The sequence below is a fragment of the Falco peregrinus genome, chromosome 4, assembly GCF_023634155.1.
Source record: "Falco peregrinus isolate bFalPer1 chromosome 4, bFalPer1.pri, whole genome shotgun sequence".
NCBI classification, from domain to species: Eukaryota; Metazoa; Chordata; class Aves; order Falconiformes; family Falconidae; genus Falco; species Falco peregrinus.
In genome coordinates this window covers 122,156,122-122,170,741 of record NC_073724.1, presented here as the reverse complement: position 1 = coordinate 122,170,741, position 14,620 = coordinate 122,156,122, and the positions used below count along the sequence as shown (strand labels likewise).

The 14,620-nt window shown below is 51.7% G+C and overlaps 1 protein-coding gene across 2 annotated transcripts in view; it reads left to right on the top strand.

The window, feature by feature from the left end:
- Positions 1 to 4,890: 4,890 nt before the first annotated feature.
- SLCO2B1 (solute carrier organic anion transporter family member 2B1) overlaps positions 4,891 to 14,620 on the top strand; it is a 61,457-nt gene continuing 51,727 nt past the window's right edge. For both annotated transcript variants that reach the window (XM_027776850.2, XM_005230418.3), the window contains exon 1: positions 4,891 to 5,044. The gene's annotated coding sequence lies outside the window, so the exon portion shown is untranslated. The remainder of the gene's footprint in view (positions 5,045 to 14,620) is intronic.

Below are 14,620 nucleotides of genomic sequence, written 5' to 3'. Positions count from 1 at the left end.
TCTATAGCAGTGCCCATTCATAAGAACTGAAATATCAGCTGAATATATGTATGCCTTGAGATTTCCCTCCTCTGCTGCTCTACAAGCATTCCAGGATGAAGTTTGGAAGCAGAATAATAAGGATACTTCTCACTGCGTTTGCACAGCCCGTGAGATTCCTCTTTCTTCAGGACAGGAATGGAAGTCCCGTGGCTGAAGGACAGGAAAGGAACCATGAGTTCAGCCTCTGGTTTTGTCTTTGGCTTTCCTCTTCTGAACTCAAACTGCATCAACATCTGTGCTACAGCTGCTGACAGCCCTCAGTGCGCTCCTGCACGCGTTAAAAGGCAAGGCAGGGATTCAGAAAGCAGCTTCAAAATGTATAGAAGCAAGGTGGCTAATTACCACCGGTGGACTCCAGCCACCCCATTTAGATCCCAGCTCTGCAACCAATTTCTGCAGAATTCAAAACATTTTTGTCTTGGATTTTGGCTGGCTCTGAGCTGAACTGCAAAATCCCAGCCCTAGTCCAGCTGTTTTTTCCCAGCCCCACGTGCAGAAAAGGGTCAGCCTTCAGCCCCACAGGTGATGTCTTCCATCTCCCATGCAGGACACTGAGCTGCTCCTTTGCAAGCCCAGCTTAACTCTTGGACCAAGAGCAGAGCTGGAGTAACCAGCAGAGCCTGGGCAGATATGAGCTCACTAACATGGCCTCTCCCAGGCTGGAAGTCCTGGTTTATTCACTCGTAGATGTCTGTAATTTCAGAAACAGGAGATTTTATCATGCCTTTGCACAGGATAAATGCTGCTGTCGTTTGCTGCAAACTGGTTTTAATTGTTCCAAGAAACACTTTTTCCACCGCATCCTCCAGAGAGTTTGACGCCGCTGAAGTGGCTGTAACGAGACTGGTGTGGGAGCACCTTGTGTAGCCCAGTCTGGCTGTAGTCACGGGGACTCCCTTAATGCTTGGTTTTCCATAGGAATTATCCTTTTCACTTACATGAGACGCACTCAGGGTCTGCATATCCAAATATTTGAAGGTCAAAGGCTTGCAGCGACCTAAAAGCTGGAAGAGCTGCAGGAAAGCTCTTGGTCAGAGCGTGGCAGCAGCAGGCAGGAGACAGCACCAGGCTGGGAGCCACCGGGCCAGCGCACCCAGAGAAACACTCCCTTTCCAAGGAGTTCATGGGCTTTTTTAGAATCCTAGAACAGTTTGGGCTGGAAGGGACCTTAAAGACCATCTAGTCCAAACTCCTGCCATGGGCAGGGACACTTTCCACTGGACCAGGTTGCTCACAGTCCCATCCAGCCTGGCCTGGAATTTTTCCAGGGATGGGGCACCCACAGCTGCTCTGGGCGACTCTGCCAGTGTTTCGCCTGCATCCCATTCCCACATGATGCAATACCAAATCATATTGCTAATTCATGTATAGCTAATGCATATATAGCTAACTGAATTCCCACAGCCCAAGGGGGTGGTGGCTGCTGTCCCCTCCTCGCACTGGGCTGTGTGTGACGGCCATGGCCAGGCTGCATGCCCTGTGGCATCTGTTAGCTTACAGCCAAATTCCCCTTCAGCTCTAATGCTTTGCAGAAAGCTCTTTGCACCCTACAAAGGAAAAGATGGGTGAGCAGCTTTTGGGGCTGCAGGAGAAACCTGTCTGACCATGGAGATGCAACCTGGTGCTGTGCCAGCGAGCAGCCAGCTTGGACCATTGGGGCAAGGATGTTTTGCTGCAAGGAGGTGATGCTTCTCTGCCTTCCAGGGTGCTCTGCCAAACACCCAGGTCCTGGGATGAAGCGGCAGCCTTGTGCACGTTGAAAACTCCTGCTGGCTCACAGCAGCTAGAAAAAGAGTAAAAGGAGTCAATAGATGGTGCTCTTCTTTCGTGCAATATAGCAGCATGATATTGCTGCTGGAAGCGGTGTCCACCTTTCCCTGCTGCTCTCTGGGCATGGGGGCTGATGACCCCCTTGTCTGGGCCATTTTGGGTGTCTGCACCTTGCTCCTCTGCAGCTGGAGAGTGTCCTCTTCCCACCGGGTTATTCCCCCCTGTCAAAGAGCTGCGACCCCCTACACCCAAATTAACCATGTTTTGTGGGTCCTGGGGGACTGCCTGTGCATGCTGCACAGCCTTTCTGGAAAGAAAGGAGTTATGCAGCTGTAAAATATTAATAGGTTTTTTTAGATCTAATAATGCCTTCCTGTGATACTGCAGTGCCGACGAGAGCTGATAAAGTTTATTTTCTCTGCAATGCATTATCTGTCTGATGCAGCCCTGCTCGGGAGGACAGCTCAGGGTCACTTGGGCGAAGAGTATTTTTGAACGCACTGATTTGGCTGTCTCCTACTTAGCAAAATGCATCTCTGCTGCTAGGGCTAATAAAGTGCCTGTTTAATTAGTATTTAATGAGCTTGTGTGGGGAAAACAGATAATCTTCCCTTCAGAAACATCAAGCCCCTCTGCCCAGCATGCCCTGTTTCCCATGGCTGGGCATCCCGTCTGTCAGACCCCATCAAGAAATGCCAGGAGGAAAATGTGACTGCACCTTTCTCAGCTGCTGCTGCACCACGACCCTGAGTTGGAAAATATCCCATTTGGACTTTCCATCTGGGAGCTTGTGGCTTTTGGGATGAAAAGAGAATGGGGAACCCACCAAAGATCTCTCCATCTCCCCCAGTACTTGTATTCTCCTTGGATGTGACTTTGCAGCTGTCCTGGTCCCCAGGCTGCAACATCATGAAATACAAGTGTGAATTGGGAAACCTCGCCTGGGTTTGTGCACCTGTTTGCAATTGAGACAGCCCCAGACACCGATGCTCAGGGCAGCAGAGGCCGTGTACACCCAGGCATCCTTGGCAGAGGCAGCGGGAGGGACCGGCAGCAGCACCAGGGCAGCGTGTGTTGTTCTGGCCGAGTGGCAGCAGCAGGTGAAGGGGTGAACCCAGTCCTCTAGAACTTTGAAATAATTTGAAATCCAGGTTTTGGAAGATGTTCAAAACAACCTCTTTGTTGTTGGTGTTTTTTTTTTTTTTTGAAAAAGATGTACTCAAATGGTTTTTATGGAGACTATAAAGTGAACTTGGAAGATGCGTGCAGGGTAAGGGTGTACGATCCACTGAGAGAGCAGCAGCTCATGGAGTCTGATGGTATTTGATCCTGAAAATGTTACCTCCAGGGACTGTGGGTTATCAAGCCAAGCAGTAAAACACATTCAGCATTAACTGTCCAGACCAAACGCCTCATGCCAGCCTTGTGTTGGCATCCTCTTCATCCCCTCAAAATTCAAGGGAGGTAACGATGGCCACAGCAATCCTGGAGCCCTACCAAACCTGTGCTCCCCTGGACCGAGGGCATGAGCCTCGAAGGATCCATAACTGAGGCTGTTCTGCTAAGACCTTTGCTTTCTTGACCTTTTTCCAAGTTATCAGGTCCCTGAGCAGCCTCTGGGCTTCCCACTACCATGGCACAGTAGCAGGCAGAGAGTGAAAGGGCAGGGAGCTGGAGATGGACTATCTTCCCAGTCCCACCTAAAAGCTGTATAAAATCAAACTCTGCATCTGAGCTAGTGCATCTGCAGATGGTCACAGAGAGGTTCCTGGATTTTCTGAGCAGAGAAATATATAGGCAGAGTTAGGGCTGGTGGGGAGAGCCAATTTTCCCAGTCAATGGTGGGAATACTGAATTTTGAAGCTGCAAAAGGCCAGTGAGGCCGGAGGTCCAGAGGATGAACATCCAGGACCTGTTTTGAGAGAGGCAGTTTATGCTGCTCTCTGGAGAACCTGAAATATCTCCAGCTGTGTTTCGTGGTGGTTCCATCACCTTCTTCTGCAGAGGTGACGGAGAACAACATCCTGGAGTGGATCGAGCCTCCGGAGTGGGTAAAGATGAGCATCCTCACTTGGGTGCCTGGATGTATTTCCAAGCCCACAGGTTAAACGCAGCACCACCAGCCAGCTCCTGTTGGGGACCACATCCTCACACTACATCCCCCTGCTTCCACCCAAAGGTTGCAGGTGTCCCAGGCTGTGATGAGCTAAACCCCCCTGTGATGAGCTTTGCCTCTCTGGTGGTGCTCAGCAGTGGGTCCCAGCAATTCCAGGTTGTAGGACAACCTCTGTACCTCTGCTCACACAAAAGGGACAGCCGAGTTTTTCTTTGCCAATGCACTTCCAGAACAAGTTGATAGCTCTGTCTGCTTTCACCCCACACCTCTGTTCATGGTGTCTAAGTGCAGGCAGCAGCTCATCTCACCCATCTCTCTGCAGCACAGAGATGGCCAGGGCCAGCTCCATCCGTGGCACACACGGGTCCACGTCCCCATCCCAGCCGGCAGCAGATGGAGCAAATCCAACAACCAGGGGCGAGGAGGAGGAACAAACAGCGAAGGCTGGTAGGGCTGAGAAAGCACCAGAACTCCAAAAAGACAAATTCCAGTTTGCCTTTGACAGCTTTAACGGGGTCTGCCTGTTTGTTAACTCCTCCAGTTCTTATCTGGAAGTGCCTTAGTAATTAGTGCAAAAAAACAATGGGGAGAGATATTGAAAAATAAATACTCTGGGGTTATATAAACAAACGCTCCCAATCACAAATCCCAGGCTAACACCACAGCTTCGTAAGTTAAAGAAATAAATGCAGATAAAGCAAATGGAATAAGAAAATGAATGTAAAGAAAAAGCTCTAGAGGGATGGGACCCTTTGCAGGGAGGAGAGCCAGGAGATGGAAAGAAAGCAAAGACCAGTTTGGAGACTGGGACTATTGTGTAAGCGGTTTGCAAAGCCCTGTATCAGCAAACCACATGGGCAGCTCTGTCATTTTTGGATTGCAACTTCAGGAGAAGGGAAAACGAAAAAAAAAATAAATTCCTATTGACAGAGATTGCAAAAGTTTTGGTGAAAATGTACTCCGGCTTTTGAAATTGCAGCCTAAGCCCCACCTCCACACACCCATCCCCACCTCCAGGCTGGGAAGTAAAAGTAGTGAATGGCCTCAGCAGCCGCTGGCAGAGGAAAACTTTTGCTCCCAGCGCAGTGGGACTGGGATCGGGAGAGTCCTGAAATTGTGAGTATGGCAGCAGCTGCCCTCTGCGAGGAGATGCTGAGGATGACTTTGGTACCGAGCTCGCTCGGGGTCTGCCTCCGAGCGGCAGGGCGGGCTGGGGGTCTGCTGGATGCGAAGTTTCTCACGCTGCTTTTCCCTGAGTTGTTTTGCAAGACTCCTTGAACCCTTTTGGCTTAGGAGCTGGATTTTCCCAGCAGCTTAAAAGCTAAAGGGGGAAAAAAAGGAGCGACTACAAATGTTCTGCGTGCCTGTTGCGTGCCAGCTTTCTGCACATGTCTTTTGTCGCTTCCTCTCTGCTTGCGTCTATTTATTTGAGTCTTTTTTTCCCAGTAAGGCAGCTCCACTTATTTCTCCCTTTGCAGGGAGTTTTCCCATTCCCCAAGGCTGCCACTGTTGGTTTTGTCTTACAGGTTTGCTTCTCCTTTGACAGCAATGCCCATTCTCACCCCGGGTCCTGGCAGGCTCTCGGGGAGGATGTGTGGACCTGGCCTGGGCTGGGACCCTGTGGGTGCCGCTTGGGGACCCTGGCCAAGCCCAGGCTTCTCCGGCAGCACATTCCTTGGGAGAGGAACCGATTCACCCTGACCCAAAGCAGGATCACAGCGTTGGTTACAAAAAGCCGATGTGACCTCCTGGCTCTGAGAAAATCGGTGGAGGGAGCAGGGGAGGGTTAATGCTGGAGGGAAAGCCTTTGTGCAGCTCTGCAGCTGGGGGTGAAGACGCAAACAGCCCATTGATCGAGGTGATGGAATGCAACTCTCTTTGTCATGTGCTTTTGCTGCTCTGGAGAGGTGTGGGTTTAGCCTGGGGGGGAGCCCTGTGTTCAGGGCTGAGCTGCTACCTCTGCTTGCTCCCGCCAGCATCCTGCTGGGTTTTTCTTAGCTGGTCTGGTCTGAGTGAATCAGGCTTCTTGGTTTCTTCTGGCTCTTGCAAATGTTGGAGCAGATGTGTCCCTTAAACTGTCCAGTGCTTAACAACCTGGAGGTGGGGTAGCCTCCTGGGAGCCGGCTGTGGGATCAGCTTGTCCTCCCTGAAAACCCTGTTTTTTAACAGGTTAGAGGTGGGATTAAATGCTGCAAGAAGGCACCGGGCTTTGCACAGCCCAGCTGATCATGCATCGGCCGTGCTTGCTGCTTCTGTCTGATTTTGGCTGTAGTGTTCCTGGTGGGCATGGGGACATCAAGGCTGGCTGTGCTGGGATGGGATGGGGAGGTGTCCCACCCTGGGTGGGGGCTGTTGCACCCCTCTGCTTCCAACCCCTGTGGACCTGGTCAGCTAGGGGTAAGGCTGACCCATCCCTGGCAGCACATCCAGGTTGGAGAGAGAGGGAGCAGAGGTTTGTCTGGGGCGACCTCAGGGCACAGGCTCAGGGCTGCTCAAGGATGCTTTATGTCTGTGTGCAGAGGTGGTAGAACCTGTTACTGCTCCAGTTCCTGAGCAGGTTTTTCTTCGCTTAAGAGGCACGTGATGCTCAAGGCTCCCTGCAAGGTGCGTAGGGGTGCACCCTGGGTCTCTTATATCTCTGGTGGCTTTGGGCAATTCCTGTGTCAGAAGGGCACATCCCTCCCTCCTGTCTCACCTGGATATGTGTCTAAGGCACCTTGTCACAGCGTGCATGGATTTGCAGCCGTGCCATGGGCTTTCTCCAGCTGGAGCCCCTGCAATGCACTGGGAAATGGGTGGGATCCCTGGAACCATGATGCTCTGAGGTCCTGCTGCTTCATGTCTGACCCGAGCAGGCTCTGAGCTCTTTACTGTTATGCTTAGTGCACCAGTTCCAGAGCAAAAAGGAAAATCCCAGTCAAGGATATTGGAGTAAATTAAAGGTTGCCCAGAGCAGCTGTGGGTGCCCCATCCCTGGCAGGGCTCAAGGCCAGGCTGGATGGGGCTGGGAGCAGCCTGGGCTGGGGGGAGGGGGCCCTGCCCCTGGCAGGGGGTGGGACTGGCTGGTCTTGAAGGTCCCTTCCAGCCCAAACCCTTCTGTGATTCTATGAAAGAGCAATAGCAAATGAGGCAAAAAAGAGAGACACTTAGGGCTGGTTATGAGCAGCACCAAGGGTACCCAGCCATAAAAACAGGCCAGAGCTGAGCTGCTTCAGGAGCTTATCAAAATTCATGTCTATATTTCACCCTGTGAGCTGCATATGACAACCTTACCCAGCATCCGTTTGAGGCAGTGCAGTGCAGCTCGTCTGCAGTTGCTGGTACAGCTCCAGCGGGCAATGGAGCATGCTTTATCCAAGCTCCCATCAGGATCTGATTTCTCAACAGTGGTCCAAGCCATATCGATCCATTCCAGAGGACCTTTTATCAGTTGTGTGCAGAAATTTCATGACTGATTTTTTATTTTTTTTTCCCCACTCCCTGCACTGGTCTACGGTGTCTTGTGCTCAGGGACAAGATGCCAGAAAGGTGAAAAACATCAGAAAGGAGCATCACCTCCCTGCTGTGGCATCCATGTGGCACCCATCTGCTTTGCCATGCACTAAGAGGCAGCAGCTATTGAAAAGCCGTGTAGCCTGAGTGGGGGTTTGCTCCCCCACCTTGTTTGCACAGACATGTACAAAGCTGTGCTCTGCTTTGGCTAATTCCCTCATAAAGTTTCTGAAAGGCTGTTAGGGGAACCACTGACATCAAGCTTGCTGTGAGAGCCCTCCTGACTCCCAGCCCTCCTTTTTGTTATTTATTATTTGGTTATTTTGCAACGTACTCTAATTTATCTTCATTTTCCCTCCTACTCCTCCAGTTTTCTGGCTTTTGCCAGCCATGCTGCTGGGCGTGGGTGGTGTTCCCAGGCTCTGAAATGCTTCGTCCTGGCTCACCCGAGCACTCCTTACCCAGCCGTTCAGCTTTGCTGGGCTGCTTGGTTTGCAGCAGCAACCCAGGGGTCTTGGGGGACCTTGGTCTGGTCAAAAATAGATCCTCACCCCTCCCCTTTCAATGTGGTTCCTGGCTCTCAGTTTGGTCCCAGTGCTTCCCTGGGGGTGCTGGTCTGCACCATGCAGGACCTTTATCCTGCATGTGCCCTGGCTTAACCTATCCGGTGGATTAAATGCTCCATGTCCGGAGCCATTACCTTGCTAAATGTGGACCTGAGGGATGGCTTGGGAGCCTCACTACACATCTCAGGACCTGTCGTTAGCCCCAGGGTTTGTGGATTTTCAAAAGAAGTGGAGACAGCGTAAGACGCTGCAGAGCAGCAAGTGACATGGGGAATTTCTGGCTTGAAACATGTTTCAAACTCTGCAAGGCTCTGAAATATCCGCTGGGAGAAATTGGTACTGGGTGGATGGCTGGAGAAACCCTGGGACAAGATCGCTCCCAGGGATGTAGGAGAGGGTTCGCTGCTGGCTGGGTACCGGGCTGCAGACAGACAGCTTGGCCGGGCAAGCTGCAGGTCCGGGGACTTCCAGAAAACAATCTCCATTTTCACTGAGCTTCCTTGATCTGTCTGAGCACGCCAGCCCATAACTGCTCTCGAGGTGAGCAGGAGATGCGTCTTCCACAGGGTGGAAAAAAAACTGGCAGCAAAAAGAAAAGAAGCAACAGCCCTCCATAATAAAGATGACTTTCTGCAGTCCATTAATATTAAATAATGGAAGAAGGACACTTAGTTGTGACATGAATTAATTTCCCCTGTCGCCCAAAATATCAGTGTTTCTTCCCTTTCTCCTGCCAGATCCAGCCCCCTCAAGGGTTTGTTTGCTCCAGCACTTGCTTCTGGTCCCAGCATAGTCCCATAATGTCACCAACTCCCTTCTACTCACAGCATTTCCTCCTGGGTGTTTATAAACAGCTCCTCTTCAGCTCTCTTTTGCTGGCTAAGGAATTTTTTCACTTCTCCTAAGCTCTACTCTCGGTTCCCCATTCCTCATAGCAGCACTTCTCTGCACCTACCCTTCGATCAATCCCTCTTGTGTGCGGGTGGCCGGCACGGTTTCCAGCTCCCAGTGAAGTAAATCTTACTGGTCTCCTCCTGGAATCTGGCAGCACTTTGGCTGCTAATCAGTGGGTTAGCCTGGAGAGAGAAAAGAGCTGCTCTTGAATGTCCCATGGAAACAAATGGATAGGAAGTAAGTGAAATTGGTGTATAGGTGCTCCTCACGCAATACTCACGTCAGCGCGGGGGATCAGGTCCATGGTCCTGGGCAGACCATGTGTGCAGATGGAAAATCCTGGTTTGGGTGTTTTTGGTTTTTGTAGAAGTTGTAGATTATATATATATATATATATGTATATTATATATAGCAAACAACATCTGGATTGCTCCAGGAAGGCTGTGCACAAGGAAGCTCCTGGGGCTTTCACTCAGGCTGTGCGTTCAAGGCACGAGGCTTTTGCAGTGTCTCCTGCTCTTCGTTTTGCAATAGCTTCCCCTACAAAAAGTTAGTTTTTCTCATCAGAGCCTGTCTGCATCTGTCAGTCACTGAAGCCCCTCTGGCCCCTGCCTTTTTCTTGCTTTCATACATTTCCTCCAGCTGCTCCTTGCCAACGGCACTGCAAAGTCCTACAGCTCTTTAAAAATACTCATCTTTCCCTATGTCTTCCCTCCTGTCCAAGCATCAGTAACGTATGGAGGAAAAAAAGTACCAGGAAGGTATTTACAGTATGTAAAACCCCAGATTAGAAAAACTCTGGTTTGTGGTCACCTTCCTTCAGATTTCTATCAGCAGATGTTTCTCCACAGACTCAAGCACTGTGTCTGCAGCCTATGGAAAGGCAGGTCCCCACTGGGGAACAGGTTTTTTCATATTTCATTCATCATTTTAACTCCTGTCCTGGGGTCTTGATCTGCTTGGAGGAGAGACTATGTCCCTGCCAAACACACAGGAGGTGGTGCTAAAATAGGAAATCCCCATCGAGGACACAAGGCATCACTTTTTGGTATACACGCCACATCTGCTCGTCCCCCATACAAGAGTATGCTCAGCATCTGGCACGGTCTAGAGGAGAGGGCTAACTTTCTATTCAATACACTGCCTAAGCTCTTACAGAGGAGTAAAACTTGCACAGCTGTGAGATTCCTGTCTGGCAAGATCTTACACATCCACACGTCCTTCAGCTGAGCTGCATTCACCCGCAGCGCAGCTGTTGGCACAGGCCAACCCATAGTTCACACGGGGAGGAACAAGGGCAGGAGCGTGGTGAGGTTTAACGAGAAGTTGCTTTTGCACAGAGCGGGATGCATCCCATGAGAGCTTGGGAGGCAGCAGGAGCAAGACGGTGAGTGGAGGGTCTCTGGGGCACTGGACCCCGACAGCCCCATAGCTCTGGGCAGCCTTTGAAAAGGAAACCCTGCAAATGATTCATGTCATTAAGCAATTCCCAGCCTTGCTGCTCATGTAACTCACTGAGACTGGGGACCCCAGCCCCAGCGCCTCCCTCGCCTGTACCCTCTGCGATGCCTTCCCTCTGGGCTCTGAGCTGCTTTTGCTCTCAGGTGCTTTCCCCTCTGGCAGGCAAGAGGCTTTCCCCTCTGGCACCTCAGCCTGTGCAGCGGGCACCGTCTTCTTCCCAAGGATGCATGATGATGGCGACTGCCACCATGAAGGTCCTCCAGCACATGGGGACAGTCCCATGCTGTGCTCATGGCTCTGCCGGCCTTGCTCTGCAGAGCTGCAGGAAAGCTGTGTGCTGGCTCAAAAATGACCACCCAAAAGCAACCCTTTTTTTTTTTTTTCAGTGTGGAGACCCTCTCCATTTTATCCTGCCATGTGTTCCCCCCCAAGGGAATGAATGTGACTGCGTCTGATCTCACCTTACCTCAGACCGCTGGGCTTTGCACTGTGTCCCCGGGCTGGATACGTTGCTGCCTTTGCCAGTAGCAAATACACCTTGAGGATGTGACTGGCTTGTCATGTTTCTTCTGGTGGCCACATTGGGTTGGGTTGGGCCATGGAAGTGCTGGTCTCTCCCTGTTGACTGCCAGCATAGGCCAGCAGGTGGTTCAGGGCCAGGTGTCCCCAGTGCAGATGTAGGGTCAGGTGAGTTCCGCAGCTGTGTGACAGCATCCACAGCTGCAGCTCCTCCACGTGCCTCACTTCCATGGGAGATGGCGTGAGAGTTCCCATCTCTGGGTGAGCTCCCACCCTTTCACCGCATCTTGCAGTGCTGAGGAAGGTGAGGACACCTCCAAGACAGTCTCCAGCTTCAGCAGGGCATGACGAGGAGGGCAGGGAGCTCTGTGAGACCTCATCACGAAAATGGGGAGGGCTTCATCCTTCCCAAGTCAGAGGGGTCAGGGCTGGCAGGGACCAGAGAGCAGCCGGCCCTGCCCCATGCCAAAGCAGGGCTGCTGCCTCTTCCTCATCACCCATGGTTGTGTTTCATGGGTTTCAACACCCATCTTTCTTCTAATCTTTTAACTTCTTGGTAACAGATTTCCTTTGGCTTAGCTTCTTGTGAGGTTTCTGGGACGTGTTATCCCTGGCACATTTCTCATTGCAAGGAGTCACCAAGCTGGTCTCATTTTCACTTTCTTTTTGCCAGTTGGTGCAAGACAGAAACAGCTTTTGGGAACATCTACACATACTTTTTTATTTCTCAATCTTTTTTCCATGGAGGGAATGATGTGTATACACTGTCTTTTCCTCGTGTTGTATTACGAACATCATTGCACCCACATTTTCCTAACTGGCTTCCCATTTAACACAGGCACGCTCATATAAATACACACACTGACACTATTCCAGTCTTACCAATGTGATTGTAGATTTATTGAGCAGAAGGAAGACAGATTATGGGATATTTGCTGGCATTTTGTCTCCCCTGCTGGGATTTAATTTGCTGTGTTACATTCGCCGTTATTTACCCAAGCTCTGCTGAGCCCAGCCTGTGCTTTTCCTTGTTCAGCTAGCAGGAGCCATGCTGCTATTAATGAAGGCATTGTGATAGATTTATGTCTTCAGGAATGGGACAGGACACTGGTGCCACTGAGCCTGGTCCCCTGCTATGGCAGCCAGGACCATTGTGCGAGTCCCAGAGAAACTGGGAGGTTTTGGGGTACTTCTGCTGGCCTGCTGTAAAAGAAAGTGTGGCCTGGGGACAAGTGGAGCATCTTAATCTGTGCTGCAAAGGCTTATGCGATTATCTGGCCAAGTTCTGTACATATGGGGGCCCCACATTGTAGCCCCCCACTTTGCGGGTCACTATCTCCTGGGAGCAGAGATGAGACATCAGGCAAGCAAGGCTGTAATTAATGGCAAAGTTTTATCATAGCCTGCTAGCATCAGTTGGTGTGGGACTGACCTGCTGGCACACCCAAGCTCAGCTCCCTGTGCCCACAACACCCGGGGCTTGTTGTGCCAGGCTCTGCCTTTCCGAGGGATGCTGTGACCCAGGACAAAACTGTGGAGAAAACAGGGCTCTGAGCAGAAATCCGTCACCTGCAGCTGAAGGAATAGTATCAGCTGATGGATCTGCAGCATCAGGCACCTTTGCTCGCTGAACAGCCATCCATCCATCCATCCATCCATCCATCCATCCATCCATCCATCCATCCATCCATCCATCCATCCATCACCTTCCCTGAAGTATATAAGTAAAACCCATGGGTGCTTGGTGGCTGCTGCTTGGGGTCCTGCTGCATGAGCTGCTTCACTGAGCCCCCGCACTGAAAACATCCATCTCCCAGAGGTCACCCTAGGTGAAACCTGGCCACCTGTGCACCTCACTGGAGTCCCAAACACCGCTGTTGAGCATGGAAAGTCCCTCTGAGTTTTATAGGAGAAGCAATTTTGCTTGAGATTTTACTCGCAGGCTTTTTAAGGAAGCAATTTTCTGCTTCATCAGGGTGCAGCACTGGCTTTAAAGGTCTTTGTGCCAGGGTCAGCGACACCGGTTGTGGTCATGGATCCTGCCACCTCTGCCTGTCACCTTGCATCCCACCTGACGCCAGCCTCTCAGTGTCTGTGTCTCCCTAGAAAATGAATTTCACACTCCTGTGATTTGGGGTAGGAAAGGTGAAATGCGCCATTGAGCACTCCAGCAGAGCAGTGCCTGAATTGTAAATACCTCTGCAGGCCAAGATAGCACCTCTCCCCTCTGATGAAGTGTGCAGATGAATACAGCTGTGTCGGAGCTGATGGGTGCAGCTGTACACAGGAGAGCAGTGCAGAAACGGCGGGGCTGGCCGCAGCAGCTGCTTGGTCGTGGGGCTTCACTCCTCATGGTCGAGGAGCGGAAATGAGGATGAGCAGTGAAGTGTTTGGATGAAGATGCTCAGAGGGGGTTCTCATAGCAGAACTGCAGCAGCCTGCTGCCCTGGCAGCTAGGGAGATGCGAAGGTGTGATGGGGAGCAGATGCTGGCTGCATTTGTCTTTGCTTGCCATCCATGGTGAAGACCATCGTGAGCAGGAGACCCTTGCTGTGAAGGTACCTCCTTCGGGAGGTGTTCAGGGAGAAATGTGCCTTTGCCCTTACTCCTTGCCCCACTGTTATGTTTCTTAGACATCCCTTCCCATCCATGTATGGGCCAAGCTCATCCTCTTTGGCCAGTAACTCACCAGGCAGGCTTCCAGTGGCCATGTTCTCCTGAGCTGTGTCTCACCAGGAGCAGAAGACTGAAGTCAGAATCACAGCGTGGTTGGGGTTGGAAGGGACCTCTGGAGACCATCTAGTCCAACCCTCTGGTAAAGCAGGTTCTCCTAGAGCAGAGTCAAGCAGTGACACCTCCTCTAGCTTTGCAGAAATGTCCCGTTGCCAGCACCAGGAGACCAACATGCAGAAACCGTGTCTCTGGGGCTGGTTGGAGGGGGCTTGGGAGGGAAGGGGGTGCTGCCAGGCTACCCTCTGGTCTGAAGGCAGCTCGGATCCCTCACTCCTGCAGGCAGGGATTTGCCCGTGGCCACAGCCTAGTTCTCCAGCCACCCCAGCCCTCTAGACAGCCAGGAAATGCAGCCTCTGATTCTCATTAAGCACGTTGTATAATCATGGTATATTGTGTAAACACAGCCTAATTGCTCTCGAGTAGCTAATAAAGATAAGTGGGATGGCCACTCTGGGCTTGTGCTTGTAAAGGGTGCTGGCCTCCTGCATTCACAGCGTCTGCAAGAGCCTGGTCTCCAGTTAGGTCCTTCCTTGCAGTGCTGTAGAAGCAGCACCACTGCTTGCCAAAAGGCCTTGCAAAATGCTTCAGCCTTGCAAAAACACAGCCCCCGCTGCCACAGCCCACAGCCTTTCCCTCTCCCAGTTTATCCACTGCTCCACAAACACTTTATAGAGGCAGGTGGTATCTATTCCCTGGCTTGTTCTTGGGGAAACTGAGGCACAGAGATGGGAAGCAGCTTGCCCTGGGAGTGGGGTGCTGTTGGTCCTGGTCTTGCAGGGCTGGGCTGGAAGCAGGTTTGGGTCAGGTTTTCCAGAATCAAGGGGTGGCACTCTGGGACTGATTATTCCTTACCTTTCCCCTTTGTGCTGGTGTGGCCCCTGCACGCTCCACGGGTACCATGGCCAATGCGCTGGGATGCCTGGAGCAAGGCAGGGATAGGAATTCCCACAGCGCATCCTCTTCCTGGGGTGCCGGAGGGGGCTTGGGCCATCAGGCTGCAGACCTGGGCCAGGCAAGTTCCCCCCTT